The sequence below is a fragment of the Dendropsophus ebraccatus genome, chromosome 5, assembly GCF_027789765.1.
Source record: "Dendropsophus ebraccatus isolate aDenEbr1 chromosome 5, aDenEbr1.pat, whole genome shotgun sequence".
In the NCBI taxonomy this organism is placed as follows: Eukaryota; Metazoa; Chordata; class Amphibia; order Anura; family Hylidae; genus Dendropsophus; species Dendropsophus ebraccatus.
In genome coordinates, this window is record NC_091458.1 from 32,823,746 (window position 1) to 32,835,920 (window position 12,175).

Below are 12,175 nucleotides of genomic sequence, written 5' to 3' on the forward strand. Positions count from 1 at the left end.
GGTGTGAACAGCTCCAGCTGGGAGAGAGGTAGGTGCAATGGTGTGGGGGATGTTCAGACAGTAGGGCTTATCTAATCATTGTGGTCAGTCATCTCTCCATAGTGGTTGTTTCCTCTATGGCAGATGGAAAAGGATAATACACCATACAAGGATCATATACTTCCAGGTCCCAGATACAACACAGTTCGTTTTGCTTGCACCCTTGGCCTTTACAGGAACCACATCTTAATCCTATAGACCCGGGCTTTTAAAAAGCTTTCTACTCAGGCTTCACCAGTTAACTCATATTGATGCTGAGGTCTCACCGAACAACATATACTGCCATGCACTGTCAAATACCCCTATGCAGCATCTATTTCACTCCAAATACCGAAGACAAGCCAACACCACAGTGCAGAAATAACTACTTCTCCAATGGTGACAAACCTACAGCACAGTGCAATATTAACTATTTCTCCACCCCTTAGTAAACCAATACCACAATGCAGCAATAACTACTCCTCCACCTGTAGTAAACCAACACCACAGTGTAGAAATAACTACTTCTCCATCAGTAGTAAACCAACACCATAGTGGAGCAATAACTACTTATCCAATGGTGACAAACCAACACCACGCTGCAATATTAACTACTTCTCCACTGGTAGTAAACTAACACCACGGTGCAGCCACAACTAATTCTCCACCTGTAGTAAAAGAAGACCACAGTGCAGATATAACTAATTTTCCATCAGTAGAAAACCAATACCATAGTAAAGCAATAACTTTTTCTCCATCAGTAGTAAACATACACCACAGTGCAGAAATAACTAATTCTCCATCAGTAGTAAACAAACACACGACAGTGCTGCAATAACTACCTCTCCACTGGTAGTAAACCAACACCACAGTGTAGAAATAACTACTTCTCCACCTGTAGTAAACCAACAATAACTACTTATCCAATGGTGACAAACCAACACCACGCTGCAATATTAACCACTTCTCCACTGGTAGCAAACTAACACCACAGTGCAGCCACAACTAATTCTCCACCTGTAGTAAAAGAACACCACAGTGCAGAAATAACTAATTTTCCATTAGTAGTAAACATACACCACAGTGCAGAAATAACTAATTCTCCATCAGTAGTAAACCAACACCATAGTGAAGCAATAACTACTTGTCCAATGGTGACAAACCAACAGCACAGTGCAGCAATAACTATTTCTCCACAGGTAGTAAACCAACATCATGGGCAGCAATAACAAATTCTCCAATGGTGACATACCAACACTAAAGTGCAACAATACCTACTTCTCCACTGGTAGTAAACCAACACCACAGTGCTGCAATAACTAATTCTCCACCAGTAGTAAACCAACACCACAGTGCTGCAATAACTAATTCTCCACCTGTAGTAAACCAACACCACAGTGCTGCAATAACTAATTCTCCACCTGTAGTAAAACAACACCACAGTGTTACTGTTCTGTCCCATTTTCTACTACTCTACCTACCTTGCAGTTTTCACCCCTTAGGTACGACCCCCAACCCTAAAGTGCCCAGGAGATGCTGGAGGTGAACAAGGAGGGACAGGAGCTTTTCTCATCTCTGCTGATCTGTAGCAGGTGTTAAACTGCAGCCCTCCAGCTGTTGCAAAACTACAATTCCCATTATGCCTGCACAGCTAAAGCTCTGGCTGTCCAGACATGATGGGGATTGTAGTTTTGCAACCGGTGGAGGGTCACCAATTTGACACCCCTGCTCTACAATCAGCTGCAGTGAGTGGTTGATGCTTATGGTCATGTGATGCAGGTCTTCTACCCTGGCAATGACTGGCAGTACCAGTTGGGAGTCCACATATTTTGCTGATGCAGGAGCTGTAGCCCACAGCTTCAGAGTAAAGGTCCTATTACACGGGGCGATTCAGAGAGGCAAACGAGCGCCCACCTGTTGGGTCAGTGCTCCCTTACTCCTCATTCTCCGCTCACACCCGATGCTATTACACACATCGGCAGCGAGCGGGTAAGAGCTGGGGGAAGGGCTGCGCAAGCAGCGTTCTGCTCCCATGGCTCCTATTTCACGGGGTGACAGCAGCAAATCGCTGCTATCTAGATTGTTGAGCTTTAAACAGGTTGAAAGTCGACGATCAGCCGACAACGTGCAAGTCGGTTGAGCGTTGTCTTCTATTAAGCCCCTATTACGCGCAGCGGCAGCTAGCGGGTGAGTACAGGGGAGGCCACCCGGGTTGATCACTGATCGTCCGGGCAGCCTATAGCAGATAGCAGCGGTCTGCTGCCGCCGCTCCTATACCGCGGTGCAGTGGCAGCATATCGCTGCTTTATTGGTCGTTAGTCTTTTAACATATTGAAAGACAATCGACTGCAACGATCAGCCGACATCGTTCATGTCGGCTAAACGTTGTCTTCTACTACACAAGATTATTATCGGCCGATAACTGCTTAGTGTAATAGGGCCTTAAACCTGGGATGAGGCGCAATGGACTATACAGGGAAGGTCAGTGCACTCCGGCTAATGGAAGCCTTCCCGTCCGGTCAGAACCAAGGTTATAAAAAACATCTGCCGTTGGGCGGCCATAGGAGCTCCCAATTTTCTCCCAGATGGCGGCTCCAATAAGGCGGCCATTTATTAATCGTCTGGTGATCAATAATGTGCCGCCATGTAGTGGTTCATAGGTAACAGCCACAATATGGGAGCTGAGTGCACAATGCAGATTGTTGGGGCCCACACTTGGTATCAGGAGTGACATTTGCCAGGAGAGGCCATGGGGGTCACATGGGGCTGATCTGATCACATGATCTGGTCACATGGGGCTGATCTGAGAGGCCAGCATTAGATGGGCTATGACGGGTGCCTCATTGGTCCAAATGGCTCCGCAGTAGAAGGTGATATAATATGCAGCAATATAGAACTATAAGAGCCATCGAGGCCTGAGGACGTCCCGTGCTGGTACTTGTAGTTCTACAGCAGCCAGGCACTTCTCCCCTGCTCAGTACTACCTGTAAGAAGATAACGCAGCGTCACAGCCTCCTCAGCGCCCGGTACCGCACGCAAGACGTCAGTCTGTTGGTGTCAACGAAAGCTCCAAGGGAACAATTCCCAACATCCACCGCGCACCGTATAGCCGGGCTGCGATTGGTCAGCGTCGCTAAACGCCGCTATGGTTGCTAAGCAACCGGGAGGTAAACTGTAAGCGCCAATGAAAAAAAGAGGAGGCGGGGAAATCAACTGGAGCTCACGTGACCAGAGACTGTAGCGAGAAGTTATAGACGTTGGGCGGGAGCTGCGATGCGCAGTCACGTGAGTCTTTGCTCACGTGACGGTATGACGTGGGGGGGCTCCATAGCCGTGTACCCAGAGCCTCAGCCTGATATGACTGATAGCAGGAACAGTGGGAACTAGTCAGGAGCACTTTTTTTATTTTTTTTTCAAATGAAAGTAGTAATCTGGTTGTTAGGGGCAACTGCTCCACTGCTCAAGGTTTGATAAATCTTCCCCATAATGCACCAGAGGAGTTATTGGAATCCACTATTTCTATATGTGTAATGATGATATATGTGAGAGCTAAGAATGTTTATTGGGGAGAAACTATACAAAGTTGGCTCTAGTATCCTGCTGGGCTCCAAAAGTCCTTACTTTATTGTAGAAAAAAACTTCCAAAAAAACCCGCATGTGAACAAGTACGTATAACCTAGACGCGTTTCGCCATGCTTTATACGTACTTGTTCATATACTGTTTTTTTACGTAAGTTTTTTCTTCAATAAAGTAAGCGTTTTTAACCCTTAGAGGACCGGGCTGTTTTCGTTTTGCCCTCCTTGTGCTTAAAAGGCCATAGCACTTGCATTTTTCCACCTAGAGACCCACAAAAACCTTTATTTTTTGCGTCACTCATTGTACTTTGCCATGACAGGCTGAATTTTTGCATAAAGGACACTGCGAAACCAGAAAAAAATTTAATGTGTGGTGAAATTGAAAAAAAAAAAACGCATTTTGTTTATTTGGGGGGTATTTGTTTTTACGCCGTTCGCCCTGGGGTAAAACTGACTTGTTATATATGTTTCTCAATCTTTACGATTAAAACGATATGTAACATGTATAACTTTTATATTACGAGATATAAAAACCAATGTAAAAAATTCAAAACATTGGTTCCTTAAAATCTGTCTATTCCCATGCTTATAGCGCTTTTATCCTTTGGTCCACCGCTTCTCAAACTTTTTCTACTGGAGCCTCACCCAACAGTCCAAGGCAATGCCTGGGCCTCACCAGACTGACCATAAGGATGCCTGGGCCGCACTATCTGAGGTGAAAGTCCATTTAAAAGCTGAAAATAATGCTAGAGCTACCCTTCACCTGTCTCCCAAGCTCTATATACCACTAAAGGAAGTACAAAATAAATTAATAATGTTGCTAAAATGCAGATTTTAGCAAACAGCAAAAGGACAGTGCAGATCATAGTTGTCTTGTGAATACTGACTCCTCAGCTGGGCCTCACCAACAACTAGGGGGCGCCTCACAGTTTGAGAAGCACTGCTTTGGTCTATGGGGCTGTCTGAGGTGTCATTTTTTGCGCCATGATCTTTACTTTCTATCGGTACCTTGATTGCGCATATGCAACTTTTTGATCGCTTTCTATTACAGTTTTTTGGGATTTGATGAGACCAAAAATGTGCAATTTTGCACTTTGGGATTTTTTGCGCTTACGCCGTTTACCGTGCAAGATCGGGAATATGATTAATTAATAGTTCAGGCGATTACGCACGCAGCGGTACCAAACATGTTTATTTATTTTTTTAGTTTTATTTATAACATGGGAAAAGGGGGGTGATTTTAGGGGAGGGGGCTTTTTATTAACAACACTTTTTTTTTTTTTTACAGTTATACTAGAAGCCCCCCTGGGGGATTTCTAGTATAAACACACTGATCTCTCATTGAGATCCATGCTGTATAGTTATACAGCATAGATCAATGAGATAGGCGCTATTATGGCGCTGAGCCCGGCCGGAGCAGGATGTGTGGATCGCTCCAGCGGGACAACGTCCCGGGGGGCGACCCACCTCACTAGACACCAGGGATGGGCTGCAGTAAGTAATCGGATGCAGCTGCAACTTTGATAGCTGCATCCGATTACTTAATGGCGATCGGACTGTGCCTGCTAATAGCCGCGGTCCCGGGCTGCGAGCGGCACCCGGGACCACGGCACCGCTTTGAACATCCCTAGGCGGCCCAGGACGTATGCCCAGGGTCTCCTAGGGGTTAAAGTGCCACTGTCATTTAATTTTTTTTTTTTTTTTGCAGAAATCAATAGTACAGGCGATTTTAAGAAACTTTGCAATTGGGTTTATTAGCCGAAAATGCATTATTATAATAAAAAAGCAGTTTGAAGCTTGTCCTGTCTTCGTTATTCTCTATGGAGAGGGGAGGGGTGGAGGGAGAGGAGGCACCAAAACAGGACAACAAAGAGTTAATCAACAGCTACATCATCGGCTATCTCCTCTGAAGCCAGCACTAACTTCTAAATACCGGCTTTCACACAGGTCCCGCTGTGTAATCCTTTGTTCTCCGCTGGCGACTAATCTCCCTCCTCCCCTCTCCATAGAACAGACAGGATCCGACTGATGTAAAAGAGTGGAGATTTCCTGATAATGAGCAGTGGATGAGAGAGAGAGGTGGGGGGGGGACCTGGGAAAAGTCTTTTTGAATGAAGATAATGGTATATTTGCCTAATAAACCCAATTACAAAGTTTCTTAAAATCGCCTGGACTAAAAAAAAAAAAAAGACAGTGACACTTTAACCCCTTAACGACCGCGGGCGTACATTTACGCCCCCGAAATCCGTGCCTTAACGCAAATGGACTTAAATGTACGTCCGCGGTTTCCCCGATCGCTGTGTGGACACATGCAGCGATCGGGGAAGATGACCTGCTATAATGTATAGCAGGCCATCTTAGCTTGTCGGCACGGGGGGTGGTTAACCCCCCCGTGCTGACGATCGCTGCTATAACGGCGATCTGCAGCTTTCCGGGTGAGCCGATGACCCGGAAAAAAATGTCTGTCGGTGCTGTCCGAGGACCATTTCCGGTGCCACGGTCCCGATCGCAGTGATCGGCCGGCCAATCACGGCGATATAAGTGCCCCCAAAATGTAAAATACCTGCTCTGGACCCCAGCTATGTAGCTGAGGGGTCCAGAGCAGGTATTTGGGCCATACTCACCTGATCCGAGGTCCCGATCGGCATCTTCCGGGTCTGCTGCGTCCTCTTCTCACGTCTTCTGCAACGGTCCCCTTCGGCTTTTTTCGGGTCCCTCGTCGTCTATCTTCGGCTTTTTCCGGAATACTGCCCCCTAGCGGCTGATAAGTGTATATTATACACTTATCAGTAGCTACAGGGATATTCAGCATGTAGAAAAAAATTATTTTTTTTTTTCTTCCAATTTTTTTTTCTTTACTTTTCCGCACCCTACCGCCGCTGACTGCTGATCAGCATCGCACGTAAGTGCACTGCTAACCAGCGACTCCTCCTTTTTGGCGTAGGGTGTTTTTTTCAATATCCTACCGCCACAGTCTGCTGATAAGTACCGCACATATGTGCGGCATTTATCAGCAACACCTTTTTTGACGTAGTTTTTTTTTTATACTTAATGTAAAAAAAAAACATGTAAAAAAACACTACATTACACAAAATAAAGTTTTACACTACACCACTAAACATTTACATACCCCATATACCAATCCCCGTATAAAGATGGCCCCCAGGATGTTTTTGGCGTCGGACGCATACGTTATTGGGGGATCCTTTTTTCCTCCATTCATCCTCATCATCCAGTGACGTATCTGGGGGTAGCGTAGCGTACGCTGCCCCCCAGACACGTCTTTTCCGCCAGTACCGTCCCAATAAGAGATGACATTATGGCGTGAAATTCTACAAACTCTGTGAGAGTACCTCAGGGTACACTTACAGATTTAGGGTACGTGCACACTGCAGAATGGCGAAGGATAACCCTTTGTGCATTCCGCAGCTGGCACCTGCCGGCGGACTGAAGCAGGCGCGTGTCTCCACCCGTGTCATAGACTCCATTCTATGCACGGGCGGATTCAGTCGCCCGTCCAAAGAATGAACACGTTCATTCGTGCGCCTGCATCAGTCCGCTGGCGGGTGCCAGCTGTGGAATACACAAAGGGTTATCCTTCGCCATTCCGCAGTGTGCACGTACCCTTACAGTGTATAAAGGAAGGGACACCCGAGTCCAGCCCCCAGATGCCCCCCCCCCCCCCCCAATCCTCAGCGTTAGTGGGAAGATCGTTCGGGAACTGATCTTCCCACTGCTGGATAAAGGTTACCACCACCTGTACGGGGATAACCTTTATACCAGCACCCCCTCTTCCGGTCCCTCGCTGCCCGAGCTACTGTAGATTGCGGCACGATCCGAAAATATCAGAAGCAGTAATAGAGCCCTAATATTTAGCAGCCATGGAGCGGACCCAGCGCTTCTGGATATGAAGGACCCCGTATCGCACCAGGACAACATTCTCCAGGTGACGTCCCCCACACTGGAGAAAGGGAGACCCCAGAAGAAGTGCAGAGTGTGGCGTAACAGGGGGATCAGGAAGGACACCATTTTCCAGTGTGACGCCTGTCCTGATCCCCCCGGCCTCTGCATACAGGATCGCTCCAAGGCGCACCACACATCACTGGGGTTCTACATTATCTAAATTCTGTCCCTTATTCCTATTTCAGGGGTCACGTTGATCCAGGGATTATTCTGATCGCCATTATGGAGTCGGGAAGGAATTTTTCCCAGTGATGAGGCTACTGTTCTGCCTCACGAGGGTTTTTTGCCTTCCTCTGGATCAACACAGGTTGAATTTGATGGACACCTGTCATTTTCAACCTTATAAACTAATAATTGGCCTAATACCCCCAAATAAATTAGAATTGTCCCTTTTCCCCAACTAAATAGGTATGGCCGCCATTCATTAGAGGATGCCATGATGCAATTACAAAGCCTCTGTGCGGCCAGGACAGTAAAAACCCCCCACAAGTGACCCCATTCTGGAAACTACACCCCATAAGGAATCTAACAAGGGGGGCAGCAGGGATATGGCCCCCTGGTGACGGACACATTTGTGCTGTGAAAATGAAAAAAATGGTATTTTTTATTTTCACGGCACATGTTCTACATATGTGCCTGTTACCAGTGGGGTCCATATGCTCACTGCACCCCTCGTTAGATTCCTTATGGGGTGTAGTTTCCAGAATGGGGTCACTTGTGGGGGGTTTCTACTGTCTTGGCAGCACAGGGGCTGTGTAATTGCGACATGGCCTCCATCCTCCATTCCAGCCTCTAAATGGCGCTCTGTCCCTTTGGTGGCTTTTATGTCCACATGTGGGGTATTTTCGTACTCATGGGAAATTACTCTACACGTTTTTCATTAATTTTCTTTTTAACCCCTTGTGGAAATGGAAAAAAATCAAGGCTAGACCAACATTTAGTGTAAAAATGTTTTAATTTTTACACTAAATCATTGCTCGTCTTGATTTTTTTCATTTTCACAGGGGGTTAAAAGATAAAAAAAAAAAAACACAAAATGTATAGAGCAATTTCCCCTGAGTACAGAAATACCCCACATGTGGACATAAAGCGCCATGCGGGTGCAGGGTAAGCCTCCAAAGGGAAGGAGCGCCATTTGGCTTTTGGAGGCTGGATTTGGCTGGAATAGATTTCGAGGGGCCATGTTGCATTTAAAAGGCCCCTGTGTTGCGAGGACAGTTGAACCCCCCCCCCCCACAAGTGACCCCATTATGGAAACTACACCCCTCAGGGAATGTAACAAGGGGTGTAGTGAGCATATGGACCCCACTGGTGACGGGAACAAATGTGGAACAATGTGGCGTGAAAATAAATTCAATTTTTTACACTATAATGTTGGTTTAGCCTTGAATTTTTCATTTTCACAAGGGGTTAAAAGAGAAAAAAAACACACAAAATGTGTAGAGCAATTTTCCCCGAGTCCGTAAATACCCCACATGTGGACATAAAGCGCCATGTGGGTGCAGGGCAAGCCTCCGAAGGGAAGGAGCGCCATTTGGATTTTGGAGGTTGGATTTGGCTAGAATGGATGATGAACGCCATGTCGCATTTACAGAGCCCTCGTGCTGCCAAAACACTGGAAACCCCCCCACAAGTGACCCCATTCTGGAAACTGCAGCCCTCAGGGAATCTAACAAGGGGTGCAGTGAGGATATGGACTCCTTGATGACGGGCACATTAGTGCCGTAAAAGTGAAAAAATGAAAATTTTCCCTTTCACGTCACATTGTTTCACATTTGTGCCCGTCACCAGTGGGGTCCATATGCTCACTGCCCCCCTTGTTAGATTCCTTGAGGGGTGTAGTTTCCAGAATGGGGTCACTTGTGGGGGGTTTCCAGTGTTTTGGCAGCACGAGGGCTCTGTAAATGCGACATGGCCCTTGAAATCCATTCCAGTGAAATCCAGCTTCCAAAAGCAAATTGGCGCTCCTTCCCTTTGGACGCTCGTGCTGCGCCCGCTTGGCACTTTATGTCCACATGTGGGGTATTTCCGTACTCAGAGGAAACTGCACTACACGTTTTGTGTTTTTTTTTTTCTTTTATCCCTTTAAGAAAATGAAAAATTGAAGGCTAGAACAACGTTTTAGTGTAAAAAATAAATTTTTCTTTTTTCACGCCACATTGTTCTGAAAATCTGTGAATCACCTGGGGGGGGTCCAAATGCTCACCGCACCCCTTGTTACATTCCTCAAGGGGTGTAGTTTTCTAAATGGTGTCCCTTTAGGGGTGTTTTTTATGTTTTGGCACCCCAGAGCCTCTGCCAACCTGAAGTGGTACAGTCAGAAATTACCAAATAAATCAGAGGCGTTGAAATTCAATAGGCGCTCCCTTATATCTGAGGCTTGTGGTTGCGTCAAATAGCATAATAGGGCCACATATGGGGTATTTCTATAAACTGCAGAAACTGGGCAATCAATATTGGGGTGCATTTCTCTGGTAATAAGCTTATAATTATGAAAAATATTGGATTACAATAAAATCTCTGCACAGAAAATTTAAATTTTCTAATTTCTTACACACTTAGCTTTTATTTCTGTGCCTTCCCTAAAGAGTTAAAACACTTTCTGGATATGCTTTTGCAGAGTTAAGGGGGTGCAGTTTCTGAAATGGGGTGCTTTGTGGGGCTAACACACAGTCCCCTCAAATACACTTTAAACCTGAACAGGTCCCTAAAAAAATCTGATTTTGAAATTTTACTGAAAATTTGGAAAATTGCTGCTAATATTTTAAGCTTCCTATTGTCTAAAAAAAATGAAATATAGTTTAATAAATGCAACATAAAGTAGACATGTTGCTAATGCTATTTAATATATAATTTATGTGGTATAACCACTTTCTGTATAAGCAGAAAAGTTTCAAAGGTGGAAAAATGCAATTTTTGTTATTTTGGATTTTTTCATAAAGATTCGTTATAAATATCGACTCCAATTTACCAGAAATGTAAAGTACAATATGTCACGAGAAAACAATCTAAGAATCAGCCGGATAGGTAAAAGCATCCCGAAGTTATTAATGACCAAATTGACACTGGTCATATTCTTAAAATTTGCCTCGGTCCTTAAGGCCATTTTAGGCCCGGTCCTTAAGGGGTTAAGGACTTTTTTGCTGGAACATTTTTTTTCACTTTTGGATGTGCTGCTGCGGACTGATCACTGTAAAGTTCCTTCTGCATTTTCATCCCAACACGACAACTATGGACAAGGTACAGTGTCTCTGCTATGATATTTCAGCATAATTATGGTGTATGCATTTTTTTTTCTTATTTTGCCTGATCCTGTTGAGCTCCTTTAAGCTTGGATACAGATGAGATATGGTCAGGTATACAGATGAGATATGGTCAGGTATGGAGGATACAGATTCTGTATGTCTGGGCCAGTAGATCCCGCACAAGCTGGTGTCCCATAAGGTCTCAAATCACCTGAATGGTGATAAAACTGGTGGCTGGGCGGGCAAGAAAGTGGCGGAAACACCATATCACCCTGCTGAACAATGCCAGTCAGAAGCTGTGAGAGACAACACATGTCCTGTACATATCACTACTAGAGGTGACCGCCTGTCCTATGTGATCGTCACACAAGCAGGGGGCAGTGTGTCCTCCACAGCACAGGCAGGATTGCAGCGCTCACCCCAAGGCCTTCATACTAGAATCCAGCCATCATCTGATCCCAAACAGAACCTAGCTTCATTGCTAAAGACAATATGGTTGGGGCCCTCACATGACAGCAGCTTAGTAACTCAGTTCATCAAAACAACCATCCTCTTTTTTCACAGTGTACGAAGTGGGCAAAATGGCCCCAGATGGAACAAGATGTCTAAAACCCAGAGTCTGATTTTTACCACAGCAACCAATCACAGCTCAGGTTTTATATGGGGATGGGGGAGAATATAAGGCACCTTCATTTTCGGGAAAAAACTGTTTATTTTTCTTTGTCTACTTAAAAGTTTACCCTTGTGTGAGGGAAGAGGGTGTTCATAATCTTACTGGTTTAAATTGTAGTTTATCCTTTTTAAGGGTACGTTCACACAGTGAAAAATAGTGTTTATATGGGGGGGGGGGATCAAGTTCTAAAAAGGTCTTTTTTTGATCCTTAAAAATCTATCGATTTCAGGCTTGTTAATTTTTTGGAGCGTTTCTGTCTGATTAAAAATGTATTGTTTTATTTTATCACACTGAACAGAACACCAGGGCATGCAGTTTTGATTCTTTTTAGCCCGTCGCCGTTGTCCCCTCCCTTCACTGTCCATTATAGAGCAGCTGCATTCAGGACATGAAGGCTGTCACCTGCTGCCATCCCCGATGTTTCCTTCTGCAGCCATCACTTGTAAGTGTGCAGGCAAGGTATCAATAGGCCCATCGCTTGCCACTATCCACTTTATCCCCTAACGCCAAATGTAGAGCTGCACACAGTCTGCTGTTATCCCATCACCTATCACCATACCGGGCGCTGTCCCTGCTGTGCTGCATGAGCTCCCTCTGGTGGTTGGAAGCTGCAATACCATTCCTGCTGTACTAGTGGCCCATGAACTGCTGTGGGAGATCATTACAGTCTCTGGGATGTACAGTATATAATGTTACTTTT

General features: G+C 45.4%; 1 protein-coding gene across 1 annotated transcript in view; it reads right to left on the minus strand.

The window, feature by feature from the left end:
* Positions 1-3,243, minus strand: part of IFT88 (intraflagellar transport 88) — a 38,279-nt gene extending 35,036 nt beyond the window's left edge. The window contains exon 1 of the mRNA XM_069969822.1: positions 3,003-3,243. The gene's annotated coding sequence lies outside the window, so the exon portion shown is untranslated. The remainder of the gene's footprint in view (positions 1-3,002) is intronic.
* Between the last annotated feature and the right edge of the window lie 8,932 nt (positions 3,244-12,175).